This window comes from Magnolia sinica, chromosome 7 (genome assembly GCF_029962835.1).
Source record: "Magnolia sinica isolate HGM2019 chromosome 7, MsV1, whole genome shotgun sequence".
NCBI classification, from domain to species: Eukaryota; Viridiplantae; Streptophyta; class Magnoliopsida; order Magnoliales; family Magnoliaceae; genus Magnolia; species Magnolia sinica.
Window position 1 is genome coordinate 88,500,426 of NC_080579.1, and position 14,761 is coordinate 88,515,186.

A 14,761-nucleotide genomic window follows, 5' to 3' on the forward strand; every position below is an offset into this window, starting at 1 on the left:
TGAGCCAGGGATGGGCTTATTGTTTCGCACTGGATAATGGTGGGATGGATTTCACATAATACTACAATGGGGGCCACTTAAGGAAGCAACTCTTTCCCGGGCGCGGATTAGGTACTACCCCGCCCGTCTGTATCTCCGGGGACGGATTGGCTACTCCCCGTGACACCGGCCAATGGCTGGTGGTTGGTGATCTGTGGGCCCCACCATGATGTATATGTTTCATCCATGCTGTCTATATATTTTTAGAGATCATTTTAAAATATAAGATTAAAAATGAGGTATATCCCACTCTCAAGTGGACCACTTTACAGGAAACATTGTTGAATGAGTGTCTACCATTAAAAACATTTTGGGGGCAATAAAAGCTTTGGATCAAGATGATTTTTGTTTTTTCTGTTCATCTGGACCTGTATGACCTAATCAACATATTGGATATCAAATAAACAGTACAGTAGCCCTTAGGAGTATTTTAATGGTGGATATCCAATCGCTATTGTTTTCATGTGGTGTGGACCACCTGAGATTTATATAACTCTAATTTTTGGTATCGAAAACTAAAATGATCTTTAAAAATGGATGAACAGAATGGATGAAACACATACATCATGGTAGGGCCCACATATCACCAACCACCAGCCACGGGGCTGGTGGAAGAGCCAATCCGTTTCCCTGGAGCTCTGGACCGGCTGGACGTGTAGCTCGTTGATTGGTGGAAAGCTGTCAAGTAAGAAGGCACGAGTACACGTCAGTAGACGGAGGCTTTAGCTCACATTTATACTCGGTCCAAAGAGAAACCCAATTGTCTCATATTTCATTGTTTTCTACCTTTTTCCGTACGCGGAGGTTGAGTAGCGAGACACGCTATTAAAGTCACGTTGCCAAGTTTTGTGGGCCTTATGATGAGCATGTGTTTTACCGCACCGTTCATACATTTGGAGAAATCATTTTAGGGCATGATACAACGAATAAGTCAGATCCAAGGTTAAAGCGGAACCCACCACAAAAACAGTGGGGAGAGTGATGCCTACCGATGAAACCTTCTGAAGGTCTACATGATGTTGATTTGAGATCCAACCTTGATGTATTAACTCAGATAATAAAGAAAGGAAAACATAGATAATATGTTGATCAAAAACTTTTGTTGCCCTTAGAACTTTTGTCGCTCTCTCCACTGTTTTCTATAGTGGGGTCCACTTGAGATTTCGATCTAACTCATTGTTTGGACAATACCCAAATATGATCTCTACAAATGGATGAACGATGTGGATAAAAAAACATATATCAGCGCAGGCCCATAGAACTGAGTTATGTCACTTCATGGCGAGCATGGCTGCACAAACCGCGCACCAAATAGATAACGTGCATTCAGATTATGTACTGAGTATGCTTTTATTGTATTGAGTAAACTTCATTGGCCCACTATGAATTCATGTGTTTTATCCAGATTGTCCATCTGATTTTCCAATCATTTTAGGGGTTCAACCAAAATTTGAAGTATATCTAAAGCTTAAATAGACCATACTACAGGAATCAGTAGAATTATTTATTTCCACCGTTGAAAGCTTTCTAAGGCCCAGTGATGCTTATTTGTCATTCAAACGGTTCTTAAGATCACAATGACATGAATGAAGGGAGAACACGAACATCAACTTGATCTAAAACTTATGTTGCCTCTTAAGACTTTTTCAACAGTAGACTTCAATTCCCTCTGTTTTCAGTAGTGTGGTCCACTTGAGATTTGGATATACTTAATATTTGAGTTGAAGCCCTAAATTTACATGATAAAACGGATGGACGGAATTTATACAATGCATGAACGATGGTGGATCCTATAAAGTTTACTTAATACAGTCAGCGTACGTTACTCAGTTAGCAATCCGCTTCCTGCGATTACCTGGATGAGATTCACGAATTAGCTACTGGCGGGTTGGAAATCGGATTGCGTACTGAGTTACTCAGTACGTTCTTACGGTACTGAGTAAACTCACTTGGGCCATCGTGAGTATATTTGTCTTAACCACTCCATCCGTTGTTTCAAATCATTTTTGTGGTTGAGCCCAAATTTGAGGTATATCTAAAGCTTAAGTGGATCGTACCGCAGGAGACCGTGGAAATAATGATTTCCACCGTTGAAACTTTTCCATGGACCACAGTGATATTTATTTGTCATCCAACCTTTTCATAAAATGACAAAGACATGGATGAAGTGAAAATAAATATATCAGATTGATCTAAAACTTCTGTAGCCCCCACGAAATTTTCAATGGTAGATGTTCAATTCACACTTTTTCCGGTGGTGTGGTCCATTCGATCTTTGGATATGCTTCATTTTTAGGCTAACGACCTACACTTATCTGCTAAAATGTATGAACAGAGTGGATAAATTGCATAAATGAATGTGGGACCCACACAGTTTACTTAGCACGCTAACTGTACTTGGTTACTCAGTACGCAATTCGTTTCCAACAGGTTGAGTAGCGAGACGGGCTACCAAAGTGACTTCACCCACTTCTGTGGGCCCACCATGATGTATGTTTTGTGTCCACACTGTTCATACATTTTGAGAGATCATTTGAGGCATGATAAAAAGAATGAGGCAGATCCAAGGCTTTAGTGGACCCCACCACAGAAAAACAGTGGAGAGAGTGACACCACAGTTGAAACCATCCGAAGGTCCACCGTGATGTTTATTTCGGATCCAACCTGTCCATGTGCTAAAGTAGACATGAAAGAAGGGAAAACATAAATATCAGCTTGATCGAAAACTTTCGTGGCCCTTAGAACTTTTTAATGGTCGGCGTCACTTTACCCACTGTTTTCTTTGGTGGGGTCCATAGAGCTTTGGATCTGACTCATTCTTTGTATTATGCCCTAATATTATCTCTCCAAATGGATGGATGGTGTGGATACAAAACATACATCATGATGGGGCCCACATAAGTTGATGACGTCACTTCAGTAGGCAATCTTGCTACGCAACCTGTCCGTATCTAATCCTCGTCGATGGATGGGCAGGATTCACTCACAAAATTGGAGAAATTTCCTACTGTACGACCCATTTATGGCCCACCAGCCATTTTAAGCCCACTTCTTTTTAAGCTTCCAAGAATACTCCCCTGTGTACGGACGACTTTTCAACGGACCAAAATACTAAATACCCCCATCATTCCTACCTTCCGGAAGCCGATTGGCTGGGGTGCGAAGACGAGCGCTGACGCTCCTCGACATGGCCCCACAATGATGTATTTATTATATCCACACCGTTCATCCATATTTTGAGATCATTTCATAGCATTATCCGAAAAAAAGAATCATATCCAAAGATCAATTGGACCACACCACAAATAGCAGCGGGAAACTTGATTTTCACTGTTAAAAATTTCGTAGGGCCCATTATAACATATATTTATCATCCAATCTATTTATAAGGTCACAAAGACCTGGATGAAGAGGAAAAACAAATTTCATATTGATCTAAAACTTCTGTAACCTATAAAAGGGTTTCAATGGTAGATGTTCAATCCTCCACTGCCTTTAACAGTGTGGTCCACTTGATGGCTAGATCTGTCTAATTTTTCGTCTCAAGCTTAATACGAGTTCGCCAAATAGATGGACAGTTTGGATATAACACATATCATAATGGGACCCACAAAAAGCAATGGGATTACAACAACAACAACAAAAATAAAATCCAAAACAAAACAGAAAGCAAACAAAAAAAAAAAAAAAAAACAGCCTGATACCCGACTCGCTGTCCCACTTGTTTTTTTTTTATTTTTTTCTATTTTTTTAAAAAGTATTTTTTGCATGGAGAACTTTTTTTTTCCTACATTTTTTTTCTAATACATATTTATATAAATACGTGTATATAAGCATATAAAATTTTTTTCTCTCTTTTTATTCATTTCTTTCTTTATTCAATTAATAAACATATCTCTTAAATGGGAATGATTTACTTGACATACCATATAGGATTTTGGGGTAGGAGATGCTACTTTAGCTAACCAACCTACTTATTTTCCATGATTCCAACGGGTCGATGGTCAAAAATCCATTTCATTCACTTTGCGGTGAATCAAAATGGAATCAGCGAAAATGATTGTAAAATGCATGGAAATGACCATGAAGTGAAGCGAATTGACCGTGAAATGCAGGGAAATGACCGTGAAGTGAAGGGATTTGACCGTCAAGTGCATCGAAATGACCGTGAATCTAAACGAAATCGCTGGAAATGACCGTGAAATGCGTGGAAATGACTGTGAAGCGAAGGGAATTGACCGTGAAATGCATGGAAATGACCGTGAATCTAAACGGAATCGCCGAAATTGACCGTGAAATGCATGGAAATGACTATAAAGTGAAGCGAAATGACCATAAAATGCGTGGAAATGATCATGAATCTAAATGGAATCGTCGGAAATGACCATGAAATGCATGAAAATGACCGTGAAGTGAAGCGAAATGACCGTGAAATGCATGGAAATGACCGTGAAGTGAAGGGAGTTGACTATGAAGTGCATCGACATGACTGTGAATCAAAACAGAATCGCTGGAAATGACCGTGAAATGCATGAAAATGACTATGAAGTGAAACAAAATGACCGTGAAATGCATGGAAATGAGAGTGAAGTGAAGGGAATTGACCATGAAGTGCATGGAAATGACCGTGAATCTAAACGAAATCGCCGAAAATTACCATGAAATGCAGGGAAATGACCGTGAAGTGAAGCGAATTGACCGTGAATTGCATGGAAATGACCGTGAAGTGAAGCGAATTGACCATGAAGTGAATGGAATTGACCGTGAAGTGCATGGAAATGACCGTGAATCAAAACGGGATCGCCGAAAATGACCGTGAAATGCATGGAAATGACCGTGAAGTGAAGCGAAATGACTGTGAAATGTGTGGAAATGACCATGAAGTGAAGGGAATTGACCGTGAAGTGCATCGAAATGACTGTGAATATAAACGGAATCGCTGAAAATGACTGTGAAATGCATGGAAATGACCGTGTGACCTTACCAACGGGTTGGATTGCAAATAAAAATTATGGTGGGCCCCACGTGGAACTCACAATGATGTATGTGTTTTATTCACACCATCCACAGCAGTGGACGGTGGAACCCACCATGATTTATGTGTTTTATTCACACCATCCACACTGGATGGTGGGACCCACCATGATGCATGTGTTGCATCCAAACCGTCCAACCACTTTGAAAGCTCATTTTATGGCAGGGGCTAGAGAATGAGTCAAATCCCTAGTTTGAGTGGGTCCCCACTACGGAAAAATAGTGAGAACAGTGACATTCACCGTTTAAACTTCTTAAGGGTCACGTTAGTTCCATTCAATAACGGTGGGCCTTGTAGGATATTTTTTTTACGGTGGAAATCATTGTCACTACTATTTGGAGTGCGATCCAATTCATCTTTTGATATAATTCATTTATATATATATATATATATATATATATATATATATATATATATATATATATATATATATATATATATTTATACACATGATATGGTGGGCCTTACATGGGACCCACCTCTGCCCTCTTTAATAGTAGCATTGGTGCGGCCCATTAATGCGGCCCACTTGATGAATATAAGGCCCATGTGATGCGGCCCATTTTATGTATCTAAGGCCCATGGGTCGAGGCCTAATGGGATGTACTTAAGGTCCATTGTAATGTATGATTCCACCATGGTTTGTGTAATGATATTTATGGCGGGTCATGCCTTGGGAGCAATGTTGGTTTGACGTCCATATTGTAAGAATAATGTTGGTTAAATGTTCGCATTATAACTCTCCCTAGGGCCCATTGATAGGCCCGTACTTGTTGTGTGTAGGCCATCTAGGCTCATCTTCATTGTAAGGACAGTTCATCACTTTATAACATGCTTAATATAGCTCCATGATTCATGCCCATACGCATCACATGTATGCTTGATATGAGAAATGTTTGATCATAGCATAAGCCATTGGACTGAGACATTTACGAGACTCTTTATGAGACGGAGTGCCCCCACATGAGCGCGCGATACGCGCAAGATTTGATGTATGATTTGACGGTGTGACTCATGCATCCCGCATATGTGTGTCTTGATCATTATCCGCCCTAGCGATATCAAGGCCGTAGCTCCATAAGTACATCGTGGATGGCCGTATCGGATACCGAAAATACTTGGTTTTAGAATTGTGGGCACTTAGGATATCCTTGGGTGAAAATTCAAGAACCTTTTTGGTACCAGGAGCTACTCCAACGTCTATACCAAGTGGATACATGAGCGCCTGAGTGTCGAATACCAGTAGGCCGCATCTCCTACTGTGTCGTGGTCGGTTGGAAGGGGGTGTGGCCTTATCCGTCCGAGTGAGGGGGCTATAAGCTTGGTTAAATTTGACCAGCTCGCAAATGAGTCCACTATCGACGAGGCGGGTAGGTATTGACAGACTACTGGTCAGGTGAATAATGAGGTTTATTCTACTCACTAGGCTGTGCGGCTAGGGAGGCGGCAGTTAGTGTGGAGTGTACTAGACCCCGGTGATATCCCAGAGAGAAACTGTACTGATATGTGTACTTGATGAGTACTGACATGCTTGCTTTGCATCTCGCATATGACATTTGGCTACATAGGTCTCGTATCGCATGGCCTTGGTATGGTCGATAGCATTCATGTCTTGCATCACATAGCTTTAGTATAGCTGATAGCATTCATGGACTTACCGCATATTTCTACATTACTCTGATATTGTACACTTGGCGCTTGCCTTGCACACACACTTACACCACTCTCTAAGCTTTTGTAAACTTATGCACGACCGTTGCATGCAGGTGGCCTTGGATCGCAGTAACGCTGAGGCAGGAGTGCACATCAGATCATTTTGGAGTTTTTGATCACCCTGTATTTCCATTTTCACATTGTACTTAAAGTTTTTGATATAGTGAATATGTGGTGATGTTGTTTTGTAACTTGGTTATGCTTGTGGTTATGCTCTATTACAAAAAAAAAATCATACTGAAAACCTTCCTTGTATGATCCCAGGATTGGAATCGGGCACGTGAGTGCTGGGATCCGAGAATGGGGCACTATAGAGGCTGTCGGTGTCAGATTCGGCGATCAAAAATTTTGTAAGCCCGTTTTCCAAGTTTGGGGTGTGATAGTAAGTTTTCTGGCAATGGATCTAGGCCAGGTTAAGATTTCGGTCCGATCGGATTTGTGGATTGACCATGGAGGACCAGTTTCAGTTCAACGGCTATCGTTGCTTGATCAGGGCCATAAGTACACTGATTTGTGTTGGAATTTTTTCCTGATCCAAGGGTGTAGTTGGGTCAGAATCTGATGGTCTGAAACCTTAAATTTGACCTGCAAACGAACGGCCCAAATCACTTAAGTTTGAGTTCATTTTCTAAAGATAATCGCATTTCTCACACACTTCGCTCCAGGCTCAAGTTATGCGTTTTTAGATACTATTTGGACTCGATTCCCACGAAGGTTGTTAAGCCTAGTAAGGTGGTCATAACTTTATAGTTTCGCGGTAATCGGACTTTCGACGTGCGGTCTAGGTCCGATATGGAGTTTCAATGTGCTCCCAAGAGCAATTGGGTTTTGAAGTGGATTAAACACATGTGCTGGTGGGTCCCACCGTCCATATTGCTGGACGTTGAGGGTGTAACATCAATACATCAAGGTGGGTCCCACCCCACACGTGTCACACGTGTGGGGTGGGCCTACGTCTCATACAGATGGACAGTATATAAAATACATACATTAATGGTGGAATCCCACCGTCCATCAGATTGGATAGTAGGGATATAAAATATATACACCACGTGGGGTCCATATGTACAACGGACACAACCAGGTGAGATTGACAGAACTATTGCCGTCAGGACAGTAGCCACGTGCTGCTGGATGGACGGTCTGGTACAACACATACCTCATGATCGCGTGGGGTCCACAAATTAAGCTGATGATTGTGATTCCCTTCATCCAGGGCCTACCGAAATCCAGCAGCAAGTGGCCCTCATGATCGAATGGTCTGGTTCAGGTGGGCCACACTCCATCACAAAAAGGGAGAGAGAGAGAGAGAGAGAGAGAGAGATGGGAGGGACCCCGCCACTATGGGTCCCTCTTTGATACAAGACATACATCAAGATGGGTCCCACCACAAGTGAGCCCTCAAATACACAATAGTCAACGGTTAAAAATTCATAAAATCACCTACCTTTGATCTTCTTAAACTTCTTCTCATCGTAGCTCCAATGAGACATGATTCAACGGTTGAGATTGATTATGGAGGGTGGATTTGGGTGGTACGAAGTGGGTCACACCTAGCTTCTCTCTCTCCTTGGAAACCATGGACGGTTACTTGGGAGGAATGAGAGAGAAATGAAAGAGAGAGAGGTTGTAAGGAGTGAAGGGATGGATGATGGAGTGATGGGTGATGTGTAGTTTGACATGTAAGGGATGAGTTGCTTTGACTTTGGAGTTGCTTGGGGATGGGGTGTTGTATTTGACATGTGAAGTGATTGATATGATTGATTAATGGGATATTTCTCTTGGATTTTACAAAGCGCGGTGTTTTCCTCGAACTGAATGCGGGCCCATATCTCCTGGCCCGGATATCGCCTCGGCGCGTAGTACGCGGCGACGACGCGGTTGTAAGGGTACAAGTTTTGAGTCGAGCCAACTCAGAATCACTGGATGCGACATAGGATTGCACGCAAATACCGATTTCAGGTCGAGAGTTGCCGGAATTCGACCGGGAGGACCGCGGAAGCCTACGAAACGGTACGGTTTAGGATATGGGTCTTACAGTTCATGTTCTCACTTCGTTGCGTACTTTTCATATCAGTACAGAATGTATTTCTTCCATAAACCAAAGTCCATTTTTTTTCTTTCTTTAAACAAATCATGTAGCCACTTATTGTGTATTAAATCATACTTCTCAATCATGTTATTCCATACAACTAAAAACTCTTCTTCCTCATAATCATACACGCACCTATTAAAATCATATTCAAAACTTTTTGAACATTTAAATGCACCATTAAGATGTTTCACAACATTTTGGTAGATGTGCCAAATTCATAAATGATGATATGTTTCTGGCATCACTGAAGTTATTGCATTAGCCATTGCAGCATCTTGGTCAGTCAAGAATGTCATTGGTTGTCTTTCGGACATCGCACTTAAAAATGTTTAAAACAACCACTTGAACGATTCAATTGTCTCATCATATAACAAGGCCCCACCGAATATTATAGTTTGCTTATGATGATTTACCCTAATAAATGAGGTAAATGGTCGTTCATAGCTATTTATCTTGTATGTGGTATCAAAACAAACTACATCCCCAAAAACATTATAATCCATTATTGACTTCATATCTGTCTAAAACATATTAGTGATTTGATCATCTTCATCTACTTTATTGTATAAAAGAAAGATGGATCATTTACTTGCATTTTTTAAAAGTATTTTAGAACAGCTCTTGCATCACCTTTTTCTATTGTTTTTATTCGCTTTCTTTGTAAGTAATTTTTGTGATCGATAGGTGTAAAACCTAGATTCTCCCGACCTCCAGCTCGTCTACTCATCAATTCTCCAACTGCTTTGGGTGTTATTCCTGAAGCATCCACTATATCTACTTCAATTTTCTGTTCATTGGTCAAGCCTCTTTGTGACCTTGACATGTGCACCTTTGATGGTGTAACAACTTCATGGTTATGCTCTGCCACAAACTTAGTCACATGATATTTTCCATTCACTTGAAGTTTAATAGTCATGCTTGCTAGACAGTGAGTTCTTGTAATTGGACGGATAAACTTCGACTGATCAATGTCTCCTCTTACGTCTTACCTTCTTTGGAACAACAAAAATGCCTCTTAACTATGACACCATCATCACGTTTTTTTGTCCATGATTTTCAAGTACTAAAACTCTTCTTCCTAGCATACCTATTGTAAAACTCGTATGCATCATCATCATAAATAAATTCCATTTCTAGTTTTGGTTCTTCATCTAACTCATCATCTGTTCTGGCCAGTACATCTTGTCTTGCTTCATATTCATCTACTTATTGGTTTGCATCTTGATCATTTATTTCCATATCAAACTCTAACCTTCGAAATGGCTGAGAACATACTTGAGTCTTCAAGATATCATTATCCATTTCACCAATTAACCTTCAAAAGAAAAAGGGCATTTAAATCATTTACCATTCCAAAAATTATTTATAATATATAATATGTATATGAGGATCTAACCATCTATTATATGTATGATTTTAGTTTTACTTCTCATCTCATTTAATAACAGTAATGCACTTGATTAAAAAAATTTAAATTATTTAAAATTAAAAAAATTACCAAATATTGCCATAAACATAAAAATGCATAAGTGTCATATAATGCACAAAATTAAACCTTTCTACCATCCAATATATGAAATAGGGTTCACCAAATTATAATATAACCCAAATGAATGAAATCTATCGACTCACTAGTGAGGACCATCATAACAGGCCATGCCCCAAAAATTAAATTATAGAAAATGCAAATTTCAATAAGAATATCCTTTGACTGTATAGTGAGCTCTCCATTGAGGTCCATCACAAATAGGTCATGCCCTAAAAATATCATTTATCACAAAGAGGGCATGCCCATAACGATTGATGGATTTTTCTTTTACCCACTGAATTTTGGATAGGCCACTAATCAAATGGATGAGATTATATGAAAGGTGAGAATTTTTACTAATCTCAATTCCAATCTCAATCCAAAAACCCTAATTGTAATTGCATTTTCAAACGAGAAACTCTAAATTCCAATCACAAAAGACAAAATCCCAATACTTTTTTCAAAAGAAAAGCCATAATTTTAAATTTCTAATCTAAGCATTTAAATACGATGAAGGAAAAAAAAAATAAAAAAATAGGACAGAAACCCTACCTGTTATATGCAGAGGTACAATGAGAGCTTCGTCAAGATGATAACGGCCTGTAAATGGGTTGATGAGAGAGATAGAGAATCGAAGAGAAATCAAAGGGATACAGAAAGAGGGAGTGAGAAGAGAGAAAAAACATGGAAGACGAAAAAAAAAAGAAATGTTTGGAGTTTTTTTTTGGAAAACTCCGTTTCGTTTGTTGACGTGTCCTCTACCATCTGACGTAACCACTCTCCACTAATTAAGGGGCTACACGTCCAGCCGGACGCAGATTGCGTACTACCCTCGCCCGTCCCTAGCTCTGAACGGGCAGTTCTGTGGGCGGGTCCACCGTGATGTATCTGTATATCCAAACCGTCTATCCCTTTTCACGTATTATTTTAAGGCATCAAAACAAAAACGAGGCAGATCCAACGATCAAATGGACCATACCACAGATGACTCTTGCATTTAATGCAACTAACATTTAATGCTTTGTGCATTTCAATACAACCAAGATTATTATTTGATGTGGTCCACTTGATCATTGGATTTGCCTCATTTTTGTTTTGATCCCTTAAAATAATATAAGAAAAGGAATAGACGGTTTGGATGTACAGATACATCACGGTGGGCCCGCCCATAGAACTGTCCGTTCGGAGCTAGGGACGGGCAGAGGTAATACGCAATCCACGTCCTGTCCAGCCCGTCCTGAGCTTTGGACGGGCAGGGGTAGTACTGAATCCACGCCCCTCTTTATTTATACATATATTGTTTTTGGCCTTTGGTCGTTGTTTTTTAAGTACCATAAAATGACGTTACAAAATATATAGCCGACTTGAAAAATATACATATGTTATGGCAGAATTTTGCCACCTATAATAATTAGGCCGTCCGTCAAATCGGATTATGTGTAACATGGGGAATGCGTTAGTCGGTGTTGCCCTGGCCTACCTACCTTGATAAATGTGTTATACAACTACACCGTTCATCCGTTTTTTGAAGATAAATTTTGAATGTGTACTCCAAAAAAATCAAGTAAATCCAAAACTCAAGTGGACTATACCACGTAAACAATGGTGGTTGAATGCTGACCATTAAAAGCTACCTAGGGGCCACCTTATTATTTATTTTCTATCCAACCTCTTGATAAGGTCAAATAGACCTAAATGAAGGAAAATTTTAAATATCAGCTTGATACAAAACTTTATTGACTCACAATAAGTATTTAATAGTCAATCACCATCGTTTTCAACAGTGTAGTTCACTTGAGATTTGGATCTACTTAATTTTTGGACTTAAGTCCTAAAATGAGATGTAAAAACGAATAGACGGCGTGGATAAGAAACATATTCATTAAGTGGGCTCATACGATTAGGGTAACACCTAACCCACTCGCATTGGAGTCCAACTAGACGTTAACATGTACCAAAATCAGTCCATTTCAGCTCCCGCACTTTCCTAGTAGTTCGATAAAGTGGTGCAGTTACTATTAGTTCACCACCATTTAAAAGATATTATTGACTCAACATATAACTCTTACGCACGACTATCTAGACCACTCAAATTATACTATCTACGGTAATCAAATTGTGGGGCCCATTGCAGATGGAGTGTCTATATAAAATAATACTGATAAAGCAATCACAACCACCCAATTGATGGCCTATTAAAGTATGGTTAAATGTAAAAGGCTGTATATATTCATGCATTTGGAATTGTAGAGATCCATACCACTCAGCAGGTGCAGTGCACCGCCAATATGCCAATTCCAAATAGCAAAAATAACGATTCTGCGTTAATGGCACTTCAGAATTGTGAGAAAAAAAAAGGGTGATTGGAATAAAAGAGTCCAATTGTAGAAACTTCAATTGACCGCTTCTTTACGATGTTATGGATTCTCCGAAAGAGAGAAAGAGAGGCCATACTACATCCACGATTGAATTGGTGATTTTGGACGGTCTGGATCACCGTACAACAATGCATGTGTACAGCTGAAGAGTCGCCAGACAGACACCACCATTTTTAGAAAATGGGGGGAACTATCGTAGGAATCCGCGGCCCTACACGACTTTCATCTACTTGAACTGACCCCCCCTTTGCGACATATTGCATTCGTTCACTTCGATAGAGAGAGAGAGGCCACGATTTTTGCAAATTCAAATTGCTGGGTATGTTTGTTATAATGAAATTCATGTGTTCATGACATTTATAGATACATTTTTTTGATAGACAAGTACATGTTTTTCTCTTTGGTTACAGTAGGAACTACACAGAAAATGTTTACGTATTGCTAAAACAAATCATTCTTATAGCCTATCTTCTCTTTCAGCTTGCTTCTTCTCGTTCTTGTTTTTTTAGAGTATTCAGACAAACCCAATTCGCCAATTCCATCCAACTGAAGTCTACGAACCGTAGTTTGAAAATCTGAAAACCCAATTCAACTCGGTTTTCGACTATATTAAATGGAGAGGCTTTTTACGCCTGCGCCAATCACACACTTGCCATTTTTTGGGAAATGAATAGGCAATTGGTGTGCTGTTCCAATTCCCAAAGTGAGGAAATGGGTGTGAAAATTCAGTTGGGTTGGATGTAGGTATCAATTCCCAATAGCGGAAAACTGGTAAAAAGGTTGTGAGTGGCCAAATACATCTTTAGAAAGGATTTCTGGAATACGGGTGTGTTTAGTTGCACCATATCTCGTGATTCATCAGTCTAATTTGTTGCAGAATTTCATGATATTTTGTGCAACCAAATGCATTCTAAACCTTTTTTTTATTTTATTTTTTATTTTTAAAATTTAAAATTTTTATTATTATTCTTTTTCTATTTATGCTGGTTAAACTGAGTCTACAAAGTGAGTTGACCCGACTTGTAATTCATCTGATATTAGTTGACTCAGCTCAGTTTTGAGTTGACTCCATGAATTTTGGGTAGGCTCTGAATCATTTTGCAAGGAAATTGAATCAGAGTTGTTGGATAGTTAGTTGAATACCCCCATCTGTGATTGCAGCATAAGGGTCCGTTTGGTTGCACCGTATTCTGTGATTAATCTAACTTAGTGCAAAGTTTCATGATATTTCATGATGTTTGGTGCAACCAAACACACCCTAAACCTTTTCATTTTTTCCTATTTATGTTGGTTTAACAGTCTACAAAAGCGGGTTGACCTGACTTTCAATTTGTCTGAGCTGACTCAGCTGAGTTTTGAGTTGATGAATATTTGGTAGGCTTTGAATGGTTGTGTAAGCAAATTGAATTGGAGTTATTGGCAATGGTTACTCTGAATGCTAATTAAGGAAATCACATATGAATCAGTCTATTTGGTGCAGAATTTTATGATATTTGGTGCAACCAAACACAAGCCAAACATTTTCTTCTTGTTTATTTATTTATTTTTATTTTTACTATTTATGTTGATTAGACCGAGTCTACAAAGTGAGTTGACCCGACTTGCAATTCATCTGATCTGAGTTTACTCAGCTCAGTTTTGAGTTGATGAGTTTTGGGTAGGCTCTAAATGGTTTTGTAAGGAAGTTGAATCAGACTTGTTGGCAATGGCTGAGTTGAATGCTAATGAAGGAAATCGCAATTCAGTTAGTTCTACTTTATTAGACAAATAATAGCAATCCAATTCCATGGGGAACCCAAATGCACCTAATACATACTCTATATGCATGGTGTTTGGGGTGGTGCAGAAACAGAACATGCATTAAGTCGGCATCTGTTTTCCCATTTTTCAACCCGAAATTAACTATTGAGATGAGAACAGGAAGTTTCCATTTCATCTCAACCATGTTTTGGGGTTGTGTGTACTGTCTGTCG

At 39.5% G+C, this 14,761-nt stretch overlaps 1 protein-coding gene across 3 annotated transcripts in view; it reads left to right on the forward strand.

The window, feature by feature from the left end:
• The window catches only part of LOC131251635 (probable cyclic nucleotide-gated ion channel 20, chloroplastic), a 95,103-nt gene that overhangs the window by 39,086 nt on the left and 41,256 nt on the right, over nt 1–14,761 (forward strand). The window contains exon 1 of one of the 3 annotated variants that reach the window (XM_058252481.1): nt 12,956–13,107. The exons of 1 other annotated variant lie outside the window; for it this stretch is intronic. The gene's annotated coding sequence lies outside the window, so the exon portion shown is untranslated. Of the gene's footprint in view, nt 1–12,955; nt 13,108–14,761 lie in introns of those variants that run through there. One more of the 3 variants, XM_058252482.1, reaches the window with a different exon arrangement.